The sequence below is a fragment of the Quercus robur genome, chromosome 4 (assembly GCF_932294415.1).
Source record: "Quercus robur chromosome 4, dhQueRobu3.1, whole genome shotgun sequence".
Classification (NCBI taxonomy): domain Eukaryota; kingdom Viridiplantae; phylum Streptophyta; class Magnoliopsida; order Fagales; family Fagaceae; genus Quercus; species Quercus robur.
In genome coordinates, this window is record NC_065537.1 from 74,550,205 (window position 1) to 74,565,159 (window position 14,955).

The 14,955-nt window shown below is 32.5% G+C and overlaps 1 protein-coding gene across 9 annotated transcripts in view; it reads left to right on the forward strand.

Annotated features, from left to right (window-relative positions):
• The window catches only part of LOC126723728 (F-box protein At5g49610-like), a 60,728-nt gene that overhangs the window by 14,625 nt on the left and 31,148 nt on the right, over positions 1-14,955 (forward strand). For 2 of the 9 annotated variants that reach the window (XM_050427514.1, XM_050427515.1), the window contains exon 1: positions 13,373-13,581. The exons of 3 other annotated variants lie outside the window; for them this stretch is intronic. The gene's annotated coding sequence lies outside the window, so the exon portion shown is untranslated. Of the gene's footprint in view, positions 1-13,366; positions 13,681-14,955 lie in introns of those variants that run through there. 4 more of the 9 variants (XM_050427517.1, XM_050427508.1, XM_050427507.1 and 1 more) reach the window with 4 other exon arrangements.

Below are 14,955 nucleotides of genomic sequence, written 5' to 3' on the forward strand. Positions count from 1 at the left end.
CCATCTACTTGCAACACCACCTCATATAATGTATAAAACTCTCTCTATCAAATAAAATTTTTAACACTAGTTATTGATGTTGTACTAATCACTAATTGACTAAAGAAAAGCAAGTAAATAAACAAACTAAACAGTAGCATATTGTTCTTTTAGCATCTCTGAGAATGATGTTAGTTTCATAAATGAATGATTCATTTTCCAACTGTCCATCATTTGCAACCAATTTCTCTCGTTTGAAGACCAAAATTTGTGGTAGCTACTAAAATAAATAGTTAGTTTTCTCCACTTTACCAATACTTCAGTATGTAAAATCACAATCATTAATTCTACTAACATGAAACTGCCTAACGGCTTCTGTAATTGTAAGTCTCTCACTGTCATACAATGGCTTTATATTCGGTGGACTGCTTCAATGATTTCAAATACAAGGGGAAGTAGTGCTATATTTGGACTGTCATTGAAGTTGTGATATATGGAGAGCCATTCCTCACTGCTTGATGGGTGCATTTGGATTGAAATAAATGCGAGGAGCTCTAAAAGATGTGAGCAGGTTTCTTTAGAATTAAAAACAAAATTTTGAAAACTTGTATCATTCATTGTAATTTTAGATCTCCTATATAACCACAACTAGTATACTTTCTTTATACACAGAAAGTATACTAGTTGTGGTTATACAATAGAAGTTTTATATTTAAGGAAGAGAAGTTGTATATGAAATTAGTCTATAACAAATGTTAAAACAACTGGTTATTATAATAACACAAATTTGTGAGTGCATACACTCTATCAAGGCATCCTCAATTTTCAATTAGTTCTACTCTAGGAAGCATGAGTGCAACTAAATGATAGTCGTACTTGTGTCGGACGCGGCTAGATGCAGGGTGCAGCGTAGACACAGTTGCACGCGCGTCCTAAACAAATTTTTTTATTTTTTAAAAAATCCGATACAAGTCGAGAAAAAAATAAATTTCGGCCTAAAAGTGAAAATTGGGTGAAATAAAGAAAATACAAAAGAAAAACAAAGTAAACAGTAAAAAAAATAGCAAGTGTTATTGTCGCCATTGTTCTGGCAGTTATCTCGTGCTGCCAAGGACAGAGCTAAGATTCCAATTGAGGGAGGACAAAAATATAGAACCTTTTTTTTTTTTGAAACTTCAAATTAGTAGCTAATTAATATTAATAAAATATCAACAAATGAGAAAACACTTTGTAGCTAAGTAAATAAGAATATAAAAAAGAAAAACAAAGGCAAAATATATATGATAAATAGGCAAAGAGAAAACCTAATGTCACCTAAGTTCTAAGCTATTAAGTAAAAAAACAATGACTCCAATCCATACTCAAACAATTACTAATTATAAATTTATAACTTCTTATCATGAAATTAACTAATTGCATATACGTGCATTGATAATTGAATAGTGTATCACGGCCCATGTGTTGTAGCATTTTTAATTTTCTTATTTATTTTTTCAAATACCTTGTTTGAGAATAAATAAAAATGACAGTAGCAGACTGCCTATAACCATCATGTTCTATTGTATTGAATACTTATATATGAAGGGAGGTATTTGAAGGGATGAGATTTCAAATCACTCAACCTAATGCCTTGTTGTGATGATCTACCTCATTTGAGAATCATGCATAATGTAACAATTGGAAATATATTGCTAACATCTTAAGGCAACCTTCAAGGGATTCGTCACTAGCTAGGATAACTTGGTGCGTAGACTCCACACACCTGAGGGAATAATTAAATACTCGAAAGTTCTGGATTCTTTTGTTTCTCAAAATAAAATAAAATAAAATAAAATAATAATAATAATAATAATAATAATAATAATAATAATAAAGTAGCTCAAACCAAATTCCATTAATTGTCTAACATATAGGAGATTTAGTAAAAGTTTAGGATAGATAAACATTAGGTACACATAATTAGGAATTAGAGATGGATTCTAGCAAGCTAATCAAAATTTCGAGTAGTCTGATAGTTTAAAAGGGAAGTCATGTGGTTGTAGCATGCTAAGTCAAAATATCAAGGGGAAGAGTTACTTGGTGTAATTGAGAGGGCAAAAGAGCATTCATCTTGGGAATGGGAGAAGACCTGATTAAGAAGTGCCTCTAGGCTAGTTGCTAAGAATGCATACGTTGTGAAAGAGGAAGTCTCAATGAAGGTGTTGACAGGAGGAGCATGGGCGGCTCTAGCACTAGGGGGTTTAAATGAACCCCCTGAGCTGGGCCAAAAAAAAAATATAAATATATAAATATATATATATATATATTTTTTTTTTTTTTTTAATTTTTTTATTTGACCCTCCTAAAATAAATTTTGGACCCTGTAGACCTAAATTTTTTTCAAGCCTAGCTAAAATGAATTTGAATATGATCATCTTGACAATATCTTGGTCTTTTTAAACACACACACACACACACACACACACACACACACACAAAAAAAAAAAACCAATTTGATCTAAAATATGGGGGGGGGGGGGGGGGGGGGGAATAGTAAACCTAACAGCAAAAGTATAAATTTGTTCATCTTAAAATCTAAAAAAAAAATCATTTAGATCTTAGCAAATTTGAAATAAACTAATACATAAAATTTTATTGTATTTAGATCTCACTTGGAGTTCACTTAACAACAATAATTCATATGTTGATTGTATTTAAAAACAATATATAGATGATTTCCAAGATTTAATCTTAGTAACAATAATTATTATCTTCATCATATTAATAAAAAATATGCAATGAACTAGTTTATCTTATATGAGAAACGCAATGTTCATGATACGCTTGTAATATAGCCTAAGTGGCAGATTATTACTAGCTGTTACTAATGAGAAAAAAAGTAATTTCAATAGTAAGTTTAAATTAAAACTAAAAACAACTTATAACCTAAAATTTGTTGGAAAAGTGTTGTGATAATGTTGTAGATGTAGCATTTCTCATCTTTTATTCTCTTGCTAATACATACTATGAAAAATTTTGTAATAAAGAAATCACATAAACGGCAAAATTCACTTTTATTTTTTCACTCAAAATGCATCTTCTTACTGACCCTCCTAAAAATATATCCTAAAGCCGCTACTGGAGCAGCACCTGGTTTAGATGATGGTACATTGCTTGAATTTGACACAATTATTGAGGACTGAAGAAGGAGTTGGATTATCTAGGCCCAGATCGATTAGAATTCCCATTTTGTAGAGGGTGGTATGTACAAGACATTGTGGCTACACTATGAATGAAGACTGTAAGCTAGTCTTTTCCCGAAGAAGATTGACAATTGTGGGCAAAGGAGATGAGTGAATTAACTGGGTGCAAATGGACAAAGAAGTATTCATGGAAACCCATTAGGAGTTGATAAAATTGAAGTTGCTTTCGCTATTCATAAAATTTATTAGCCTGATCTCAATGGTATATATTCCCATGATTGCTAGAGAGAGTTAATTAGTTGATCTCTTGGAAAGTACGTAATGGAATGAAACTCTTTAATACATTGCCCCTCTTCTATTGTTTGAGTAGTTAGTGTGAGAGCATAAGTTGATGCTGTCTAGTGCCATTATAGTCGAGGTAGTGAGGGGCAAGCAAGTCCCTTCCAAAGACGAATCATACCAAACTCCATGCATGTTGATGGATGGAGCCAAGGTGTAGTGAATGAAGCCATATATGGTGTAGCGAATGAAGCCATATATATAAACACGTAATGATCTGATTGTTAATGTTATCCTAGCTTTTAGAATGAAAGACAGTAGTCATGACTCATGAGTGGTCTCATCTTTTTTCTTGGTAGGTGTCTTATGATTCCATGTAACATAGAGTTAGAACTTTCGACCCTTGGCCGGGTAAGATTTGCATAGGGTGAGAGCTGAAAAAGTGTAATTATCCATGCCCATCAATAAATACTTGAATAGGGATCATTTTGTGCCATTTATTATAAATGTAAAATTAAAAAAAATATAGATGAAATCAGCTTGAAAAATGATGAAAAAGTGTAATTATCCCTATCAAGAAATACTTGAATAGGGGTAATTTTGTGCCATTTATTAAAAAAAAAAAAAAAAGGGGTTAAAATCTTAGCATATGAAATTAACCTATTAATTGGTGGTGGTGCATCCCGAACATGCAAAGGTTTTTCTATTCTAGCAATGTTTTGATGTTTGTACGTACTCAGATCTTTCAAGGGGTGTGTAGTTAGTGACTAAAGTTAATTTCTAGCAATTGTTTGTTGATTGTACTCAGAAAGTCATACCATGAAAATACTTAACGTAGTAATTGTATTATGTCTTCAAATTGTATAGAGGAGGCCTTTATATAGGCCTAAATGGAATAAAAAGTATTATACGTGATATTACTCATTACCGTCACGTGGCGTGGGGTCGATGAACCAGACTGGAGATCCTCTCTTTTTTATTCAAGCAAAAAAAAAAAAAAAAAAAAGTACAGAAGTATAATACAAAGTACACGCTTTGATTGTCAATACTAGAACATCAAATCTAGACCAAACAAGTAGTTTGGGTCCGGAGCCTATAATATACTGTTATAGGTTTTTTGGAATTAAGGTTGCTAATGCACGTGTTATGGATGGATCAAAATATTCATGGGTGATTCACTCAATGAGACTAAGTTAGACACCGTCAATGTATCAAATGCTCACTTAAGTTAGAGGATACGAGATTATTGTTCTAACTGTACAAACTCCATGAAAGCTACACCATTACTACCTAAGGGGTATATGCTGTTTCTTCTCATCATAAATGAACTTCCAAGAAGAAATGCCAGAAATACAGATGCTCAATAGGAGAAGAATGACCACTAATGTAGTTATTTGTAAAAATTAATCGACACTTGTAGGTACTTTAGTATCACATGTCATAGAAGTAATTAATGTCACAAAGATGTTTCGATAGGATTACATTCCAAAGTGTCAAGTTTTATTGAGACTTTATATATCTAAAATAATAAAAAATGCGTCTACTATAGTTGCAAAATCGTGCTTAATTTATTGAAGCCGATTCCAATAAAGGCAAAGATGGCTTATTTCAATCAATGCTGAAGTTAGTTTTGCATTAGGGAAAATTATAACTTACTCATCTGTGGTTTGGTCGAAATTTAGTTGTCCACCTGTGATTTGAAATTTGACACTTTACTTACTTGAGGTTAACTCAGTTAGAGTTCTGTAACCAACCTATGTTAAAACCAGAACTAAATATGTAATTTCGATTCACTTTTATGTCTCTCTCCTCCAAAAACACAAAAATACATAAAAATACAAGATCAAATAAGATAAAAAATAATCCAACGAAACATTTGCATTATAAGATTTCAAACCACAGGTAGAAAACTTAAATTTCGATCAAACTTCAAGTGAATAAATTATAAAGTGTCAAGTTTCAAACCACATGTAGGCAATTTAAATTTCAACAAAACCATAGGTAGGTAAGTTGTAATTTTCTTGAATTATTCTTTTTTTTTTTCAAGATTTAATTACAATATACTGCTAACCCCGCAGCTCGAACTCTTTCCCCCTTAGACCCCTAAGCACTTTGTGCATGGGAATGTGCCAATTCAGCTACAAGGGTTTTGGCAAATACTTCATTATTGTTTTTCTTGCATAATTCAAATATTTCAAAATGTCACTTAAGAAACAAAAAATAGAGTATGATTTTAGATATAATAAAATAGAAACAAAAAATATAGGTGATCGACCTTAACTAATATGTTTAGAATCCATAACTCACCTTAATGCATGAGTTTTATGCACATTAAATTGTTCTACCCAAGGCCTTCAAAAAAAAAAAATTTTGTTCTACCCAAGTTTAATCATATTGAAGGACATTCAGGATCTTTGGCAATCTCTCTTGCTTGTCTTGACTAAAATTAGTGAAATGAATTAATCTAATTTTTCGTAATATAAGCTATATTTTACAAAAGCTGGCAGATAAGATGATATAAGTAATTTTCAATACTCTCTTTCATCATGAAACTAGCTACTTTGTGCTTTGACCTATTTTCATTGCTAGGAGAGAGAGAGAGAGAGAGAGAGAGAGAGAGAGAGAGAGAGAGAGAGAGAGAGAGAGAGAGAGAGAGAGAGGAATGGAGAAAAAAAAATATTTTGGACTAAAAACAATTTGGTAAGAGGAAAAGAAAAAATATATATATATCAATTTTTTGCCTAGAGGAAAAGATTTTATTAAAATAAATACCTTAGAAATTACATCAACAAGGCTTGCTGTAATGACATCAATATAGTTTCTTCCTTAACTTAGAGATGGATGTGTGTGTTTTTAATGGTAATAAAATTTGATGAACAACTTAAAATTTAAATTTAACTTTGTGTGTGTTTTTTTTTAATTAAAAAAAAATCCAAATTTCAGTTTCTAGTAATGTGATTTGTTTTTTTTATTTTAAGAGAATTTTAACTTATAGAGTTTGCTCTTAATGATAACTCTTTAATATCACACCAAAATACTAATTAGTTTTTTGTATAAGCAGAAATTGAATCTTAGATCTCTTATATAAGTATCAAAGACTTTATCAGTTAAGTTATCTGAAATCCACTTAATAATGCGATTTGTTAAATTAATAACCATAATAATAAAAATAGTAAATATATGTTATTTGTTCAAGCCCAGGCCCAAACTAGAAGCTGGGCCACATTGTATGCTGAGCTTGGTAAAACGAAAACGACACTAAAAAACCGACGCCGTTTTAGTAATCTTCAGAATATTTAAAAAATAAAAATTATTATTTTATTATTATTTTAAAATTAAAAAAAGGAAATAAAATTAAATTGCAAATAACACCTTTTAAATTTGGGATTATTTGACTTTAAGAAATTTAATTTTATATCTTGAAATTTGATTCCGTTATTAAATTCACCTCAATTAGTTTTTGCTATTAAATTGACAAATTATTGTGTTGACCTGTTTTATTTTTTTCCTAATCATGTCAAAACCATGCCGCTGTTTCAAAACGGTGCCGTTTTTGCCAAACTTTGAAACACAAAAACTCAAAGCGGCACCGTTTCAGCCAAGCTCTAAACCCCAAATAAAAACCACCCCCACGATGACAAACCTTAAGCTCGCGTGAACCCAGACCTTCAGCTCCGTCGTCGAAGGCTTAAGCCCATTTGGGTTCTTAAGCACCATATAAATATAGATCAATTTGGTGAAGAATCAAGGGATCATTATATCCATCGTCAACGGCACTCTCCTGAAATGATTGGGGATTCTTTTGTAGTGGACGCTCAAACTTTCCATGATGAAGTTGTGTATTTGTCTATACGAGGTAGGTTATGTTCGTACGATTTCAAAACTGGAAGGCTAAGATTCTTCTTTAATGGCTTGTACCTGAGGCATATGACTAAAGTTCAGGCCACTGTGCTCCCATATACACCAACCTTGGCAACAATTGGCATTCCCTGGTTGAAACAGAATTCTGGTGGTGCTTCTGTCTCTTTTGCTTCAACATCTTTTAATTACCAAGGAAGACCTAGAAAAAAATTGGAAGAAACCTTTAAGATCACCACATTTTTAAACTGCTGCTCATTGAAATGGAAGTAGTCAGTGCATTTATATAAATTAAGCAAGCATGGACCGGTCAATTTCATTGGCCTAAGTTTTTTTTTACATGGCCCCATGGGGGATGCTGTTTGCCTGCGGTACTAATTTCTACTTATTTATTTCTTCTTGTATTGGTTGCTAAGATTATATGGGATTTGTTGAACTTTTGGTTTCCATGTTATTTTGACCTTTGACTTCTAATTTTTAACCAATTGATAGAGCATGAGCATATTGCTTTGCATGTTTGTCGCAGATCAATTGTAAGAAATTTTTTGCATCTTTACTGTTTTCATTTTCCTAGTTAAAATGAGATTTTGTGTTCTTTTTTTTTAGTTGAATTTGGATTTTACAATGTTTCCCTTTTTCTAGTTGAATTAGGATTCTGTGTTGTTTGTCTTTTCCTATTTGAAGTAGAATTTCGTTATTCATTTCCTTAAAGGAGTAGGAGAAAATATCTACATTCTCTTTTGGGAGTGATTGGACCTGATGGATTCAGGTTCTTTTAAAAAAAAAAAAAAAAGTTTACTGGTTAGTTGTGCAAAAAAATGTGTGCTTGGCAGTGACTTCCTTATTCCAATCTAATGGATTTCTTGGAGAAGAAAGTTCCACTATGATCAATTTGATCCCCAATTTTGAGAACCCGTCAAGAGTTGATGATTACAGACATATATCATGTTGTAATGTGCAATATAAGTGTATTTCCAAAATCCTTGCTAATAGACTCTATGGCTGCTAGAATGAAATAATTAACACCGACTCTTTTTTTTTAATCATATTAACTCTGACAAAAACTTTGTCTAGGGGATGAGTATCTCTGAAAACATCCAGCTTGCTCATGAGTTGGTGAGGGGTTATCACTGAAAATTTAGGGATGGTAAAATTGATCTATAAGTTCAACTGCTTTATATCTAATTGCGAATTCTCAAAACCCTAACGTTTCACCAAAGCCAATCCCCAATTACGAATTCCTTAAGTGAGAGCTCTCAAGGATCCTATGATGAATGAGAAGCAAAGCCTCCTGCGCTGGCAAGAACACCGGCATTCTTCCATATTACCACACATTGTTTTCCAATTTCTTAGTGCTTCAGAACTAGGGTTTCTAGAATCTTGGTTTCATTTGTTCTTTGCGTTCTTCAAAAAAAAAATTTCTCAGTGTTTGTTTCTTTGTAATTTATAAGTTTTTAGCATTTGTAGTAATGTATATGAATGAATGTTAAATGGGTGGGTTGCTTGGGATGGGTTTGTGATGTATTTTTTCTTTTGATATATAAGGTTTATCTTCTTCTTCTTCTTCATTTTTTTTTTTTTTTATCCTATACTGGTCAAGAATGCTCATGCGGTGCTCCCTCAGTGGGATCAAATATGCACTCATGGAAGGTTTGGGGCCTAAAAGGGTGGAAAATTGGAATATGGCTGGACTTATAAACCACATACTGAATATGTCCACTCAAGCTGGTTTCTTGTGGGTAGCATAGGTCCATGAAGTGTTGTTGAAGGGCAACTTGGTAAATAGGACATATGATCAACAAGAGCAAGGTAGGTGCAACGGGGCTTAACAGGGGACTGTGCTTGTCTTTTCTGTAGGAGGGGTTATAGAGAGGAGTCACTTGTTCTTTGAGTGCTTTTTACAAAGATAATTTAGAAGCATGTCGTGGGGCTTGCTTGGTGAATTATTTCCCTACTAAATAGGATGGTATGGCCTGCTTGGGTGTCAAAAATTTCGAGGGAGAAAGTTTTATTGCCTCCCTTTGCAAAGTGACATTGTGGGCTTCAGTGTATCATTTGTGGCTCCCAAAAAAACTACAGGATTTATGGAGGAGGAAAAGGATCAAATTGTTAAGAACACTAAAAGAGTTGTCAAAGTCAAAATGGAAGCTAAGAGCAAAATAGACAAATCCATTCTCAAATTGATTCTTTTCATGTAGCTGCTAGATCATGAGTTGTGCTTTGTCTTCTTGCTTTTTTTTCCCCTGTTTTGAGACTAGCAGTGACCTTGTATCTATTGTTCTGAGCTATAAAATCATTTGAATTATCCAAAAAAAAAAAAAAAAAAGGAAAGAGATCAAGATTTGGGCATATTTGACCGGGGTGAATGAAAGTTTCCTTCAATGGACTTCTGCGATTATGGCTTCATGCGATAGAGCTCATATATTAGAGAATGCATCAAACTGGATATCTAGATGTGCCTGAGATAGTTGTTTGAATCCCAATGACCTGAGAATCGATAACCCTAAGACACTGTCTGTCATGTTGGTGACATCTTTGGATTGGCTTTCTACACATTTGGTAACCCTAAGCTGCTAATAATCTTTCAAGATGTCATAAAATTCTTTAGTATCTTCATTGGTAACTTCTTTGGATTCAAATTTTCTAGATTTTTTAGAGTACTCTACTAAATAAATTTCTTTAAATCCTATCAATTCTTTAATAATTTAATGGTCTGAATTTTGTCATGTCAGCATTCTACTAACACTAATCTTAATTGTTTTGTTTGCAACATTATTTTATTATTTTAAGAGTACTGTTAGTGCAATACTGGCATGAAAAAATCTAGATCCTTAAATCATAAAAGAGTGGCTATGATTTAAGGAAATCTATTAGTAGAGTATCCTAAGGAATCTAGAGGATCTATTGGTAGAATATTCTAAGAAATTTAGAGGATCGAAATCTATTGGTAAAGTATCCTAAAAAATCTAGAGTATACTTGTTGACATAGTGTTGATAGGGTTATTAAAATATTACAAAAAAAATTTATTTGGCCACGTAAAATGCCACGTCAGATTTAAATTAATAAAAAAATTTAAAAAAAAAGCTAGATCAGAAATTTCAAAAAAAAATTTAAATTATTATTATTAAAAATAATAATAATAATAATTAAATTATTATTATTATTAGTATTTTTACTTTTCTTTTGCTTTTCGTAGGAACATTTCTTCTTTCCCCAGAACATGAACTTCATGTTCTTCCCCAGCAGAGAAACAAGTAAACTCAATAATTTTATAGTAAAAAAATTTGAGAAAAAATTTAATTTAATTTGCCATTTAATAATAGTAAATTTTACTTTTTAAGACAAATGCTAATTAATCATACAATATATCCAGGATAAATATCAGGGTCTAATATTCTGGATATTGTCGAAGCTTTGTTGACTTTTTTTCTTCTTTCTTTTTTTGGTTTTTCAAAACTCAATTTACGTTAATTTATTAATTAACTTAAAAGTTTTAGTGGGAGATGTAACTCTCTTTTTTTCATTTTTTCTTTTTTAACAAAAAGATTAAAAAACTCTTATATACAAAATACCAAAATATGCATTCCAGGTGACTTCAGGGCCTTCACCATACAAAGGCGAAAAAAATCAAATATAAAGGTAAAATAATGAAGCAAAACAAAACCATTAGATCAGTAAAAGTTAGGATTCAACGTTTTAGTTATTATTAACATAAAAGACCTACTCACTAAGATCTTTCTTATTTGCCACAAAACCAAATCTCTTTATACCTCTTCTACATTTAACCTAAAAAGATTAATGAAAATAAAAAGAGTCAAGGAAAATCCTTTTTATAGTGGATGTGACGCCCAGATTAATTGTGTGTTGATTGAGTGTGTAGTAAGGCCTACATTTGACATATATTAGGTTGATTTAGGTTTTAAAACTATGATGACCTTAATACTTCTTTCAATTTTTTTTCTTGATCTTCCTTGGCAATCAACAAATGTTGAAGCAAACATCGTTGGACCAAAAGAGATGTATATTAAGTATCTACAGGGGGACTTTTAGTTAAAAAATTGGTGAAAAATACCATTTTCGGTCACTGTCAATATAGTCCATATTATTTTCAACTTGTAATCAATTTAGTCTTTACATTTTTGTAGCATTCAAATTGGTCCGTATTATTTTTGTGGGCGGTAAGAACCTAGTGTAGGTGCAAGTACTTGGGCCCTCAACTTATTTGTTAGTGGGCTGAATCTCAATCCTACTTATAGGGCTCCAACCTAGACTTGGTTACCTTCCCTCCAACTCTTAACTCTCACCCTTAATTTCCTACTTCCCCCCTCTGTTTTCCAGTTACAGAGCCCTCTCCAGCTTGTGGGCCTTCCATAATTCGCAAGTACCAAACCAAATCAAAGCCCCTAATACGAGTAAGATTCCCACAGACGGCGCCAATTGTGGGTGGCAAGAACCTAGTGTAGGAGCAAGGACTTGGGCCCTCAACTTATTTGTTAGTGGGCTGAATCTCAATCCTACTTACGGGGCTCCAACCTGGACCTGGTTACCTTCCCTCCAACTCTTAACTCTCACCCTTAATTTCCTACTTCCCCCCTTTGTTTTCCTATTGCTCTCTAAAGACCTTTCTCACCAATTTTCCAACCCCTTGGACTATGGCCTAGGCCTCCTTTTATATCCCCCCATGAATGGGATGGTCATCATTTTTGTTCCCACATCTCTCAGAACCCTAAGGGATCCTCACAAATTTAGAGGATTCCCTTGGAACTTATTCCAGATGCCGATTAAGGTTCGATAGTGGGGTCTTCTCTAAATCATTGGTTCTCAATTATCGACCTCCTTTGGACTGCATATGGGATTCCTTCATGACTGTTTCAGATTCCTTATTCAAAAAGGATCCCTCAAGTAAGGCCATGCTGAATTCTCGGTGCTCGGTTGGTGATCAGGTTAAACATGAGGAAGCCTGGGGTAGCCTTTCCGTGGTACCCCAGGCTCACTACATTCAATGGGCCCAAGGCTTCGTACCGGGCTTTGCTCGTATGGTCGGCCTAGTCCTTCAGACCCAATTCACCCACAATTTTAAATTTGTAGTCGATTTGGTACCTGTCATTTTCAGTTTGTTGTCATTTTGGGTTCAAATCTAGGTTTATAGTAGTTTTTGAGTTAATAAATGTGGCTACTAGTTGAAGATTAGTAAATTTGTTTTGTGTTTTTGGGTTTGGTTGCCAAGAAAGTGCAAAAAAAGTTATAATTTGATAGTAGAGACCAAATTAATTGCAATTTTAAAGATAATATTTACCAAATTGATTGTAATCAATTTAGTCTTTACATATTTGTAGCGTTCAAATTGGTTCCTATTATTTTAAATTTATAGTCAATTCGGTACCTGTTATTTTCAATATGTTGTCATTTTGGGTCCAAATCTAGGTTTGCAGTAGTTGCTAAGTTGATATATATGTCTACTAGTTGAAGATTAGTAAATTGTTTTGTGTTTGGTTGCCAAAAAAGTGGAAGAAAAGTTATGATTTGACAATAAAGACCATATTAACTGCAATTTTAAAAATAATTCTGACCAGATTGATTGTTTCCATAATATAGTGACTAAATTAAGGGTAATTCTTTTTTTCTTTTTTTTTTAGAAACAAATTAAGGGTAATTCAGAATATAAGGATCAAAATGATATTTTTAATTTAACTGGTAAAATCTCTGATGGTTGTATAAGAGATATAAGGTTCAATTTCTGCTAATATCAAAAACTTATTGGTATCTTGATGTGATGATAAAGAGCAAACTCTCTTAAAAAAAAAAAAAAAGTAATTTTTATCACATATGCACGAATAACTGCACCAAAACTAAACTAGCGGGTGAGATAGAAAAGTTGAATATTGACTTTAATATCAGCTATTGGATCAAACAAATATTTTAACTTTTTTTTTTTTTTTTTTTTTTTAACTTATCAAATTTTTACATCTCACAAGTCACAAGTCTGAAGACTCTGAAGTCAGAACCACGTAATAATTACATCAACGCATGGAAACCCGAAAGTTAAGTTAAGTTAGAACTTACCACAACCACCTATCACTTCTCTTTCCCCACTTTTCTCTTCTCACCGAATCTAGAAACCATCGAAGTAAAAAAAAATAAAATAAAATAAAAAAAAAACACTTTTCACTCAGTATTTATCGCCGAATCTAAAAACCAGTTTGGTCGGCGTAAGATGATGTTTTATTTTCCACACTCTCCGGAAAACATTGACTATGATCGGTCTCTCTGCTATTTAAAAAGGTAAAAAAAAAAACTCTCTGTTTCATCTGATTTTTATTATCAGATCTGCCATCTTTCTCTCTCTGGATGATACTTTGATGTGATGCAAAAACCATACAGGTAGTAAAGATAGCTTCTTTTGTATTGTTTGAATTTATATTGATTAATCTTCATGCTCTGTTTGGACGCTGAGACACAGAAATTTGGTACTTAATTGAGAGAAATCAATTTTACTGTCACAAGAGGAGGTCTATTTTATGATTGTCACTATTTTATGGAATCCCGTTTCATCTTATTTGTTTTTCAAAACTTTTGGGACGTTTAGGCCTCTGAATTTCATGCTTTGTGTTTTCTAAGACAAAACTATATTTTGGAGAATTTAATGCCTTGGCTGTGCAAAGGCCTCGGTGATTGAGTTTAGAAAGGAATTTGAGGGACTAAAAAAGGCTAGAAACTGAGAGCATTAGGGTGGGAAGATCAGTTGTCTATGTATGTGATGTAAGTGTAGAATTTGAGATAGGGGATAGGGTTGTAGTTATAAGAGAGGAGGCACATATTTCTTTTAATACATTTAAAAAATGAAAAGAAAAAAAAGATAAGCTTTAAAATATTTTTACAGGTACTTGTAAGGGGGAAAAAAAAAAAGATTCTATCATACAACAACAGACAATAAACAAAGTCTTAGTCACAAAAGAGTGGCTATCATCTTTTTATGTATTATGAGAATATGCCACTGTGCTATCATTCCAATGGAATTTCTTCTTCCCACAAGAATTGGTGGCGGGTGTGGTTGTGGTTTCAAAACTTATTAGACAAAGTGTGAATTTTGCTGTATATTTATGTAACAATATGGTGGATTATCTATGTTGATTGTCTTCTTTGAATACTAGGCTTTTGCAATTATCTAGTCTAAAGAGGAAAGAGGGTTGCCTTTTCTTAAGTAGGGTGCGCTAAATATCCATAATTACAACAACAAAAAAATCTTCTTTGCTAGGACTGTAAAAAAGGATACATATAGTTGAGCCTAGTGCTTGAAAGACAAAATTAATTCATGGAGCCAACTTAGTTGAGTTATGTTGATTATAGCTTTATTTTATATGAATCACTTTATTTGAATGATTTTTCATATGTCTTCAATACAAAATTCATATTTGGTTTGTATTATTTGTACTAGCTTATGACCTCATGCATATGCATGGGAAAATTAAGAACGATCACAATCACATACTACTTACATTATTTAATGTCTTTTTAATAGCAATCCTCGATTCTTATAGTGTTGTAAATAGCTAAACCAAAATTAAGAAATTGAATTGAACACTTGTCATCAAATTTGACTCTAATTAAAATCTAATTAGAGTCTAATTGGATTTTCCTTAGTTTTGCTTTAAGAGG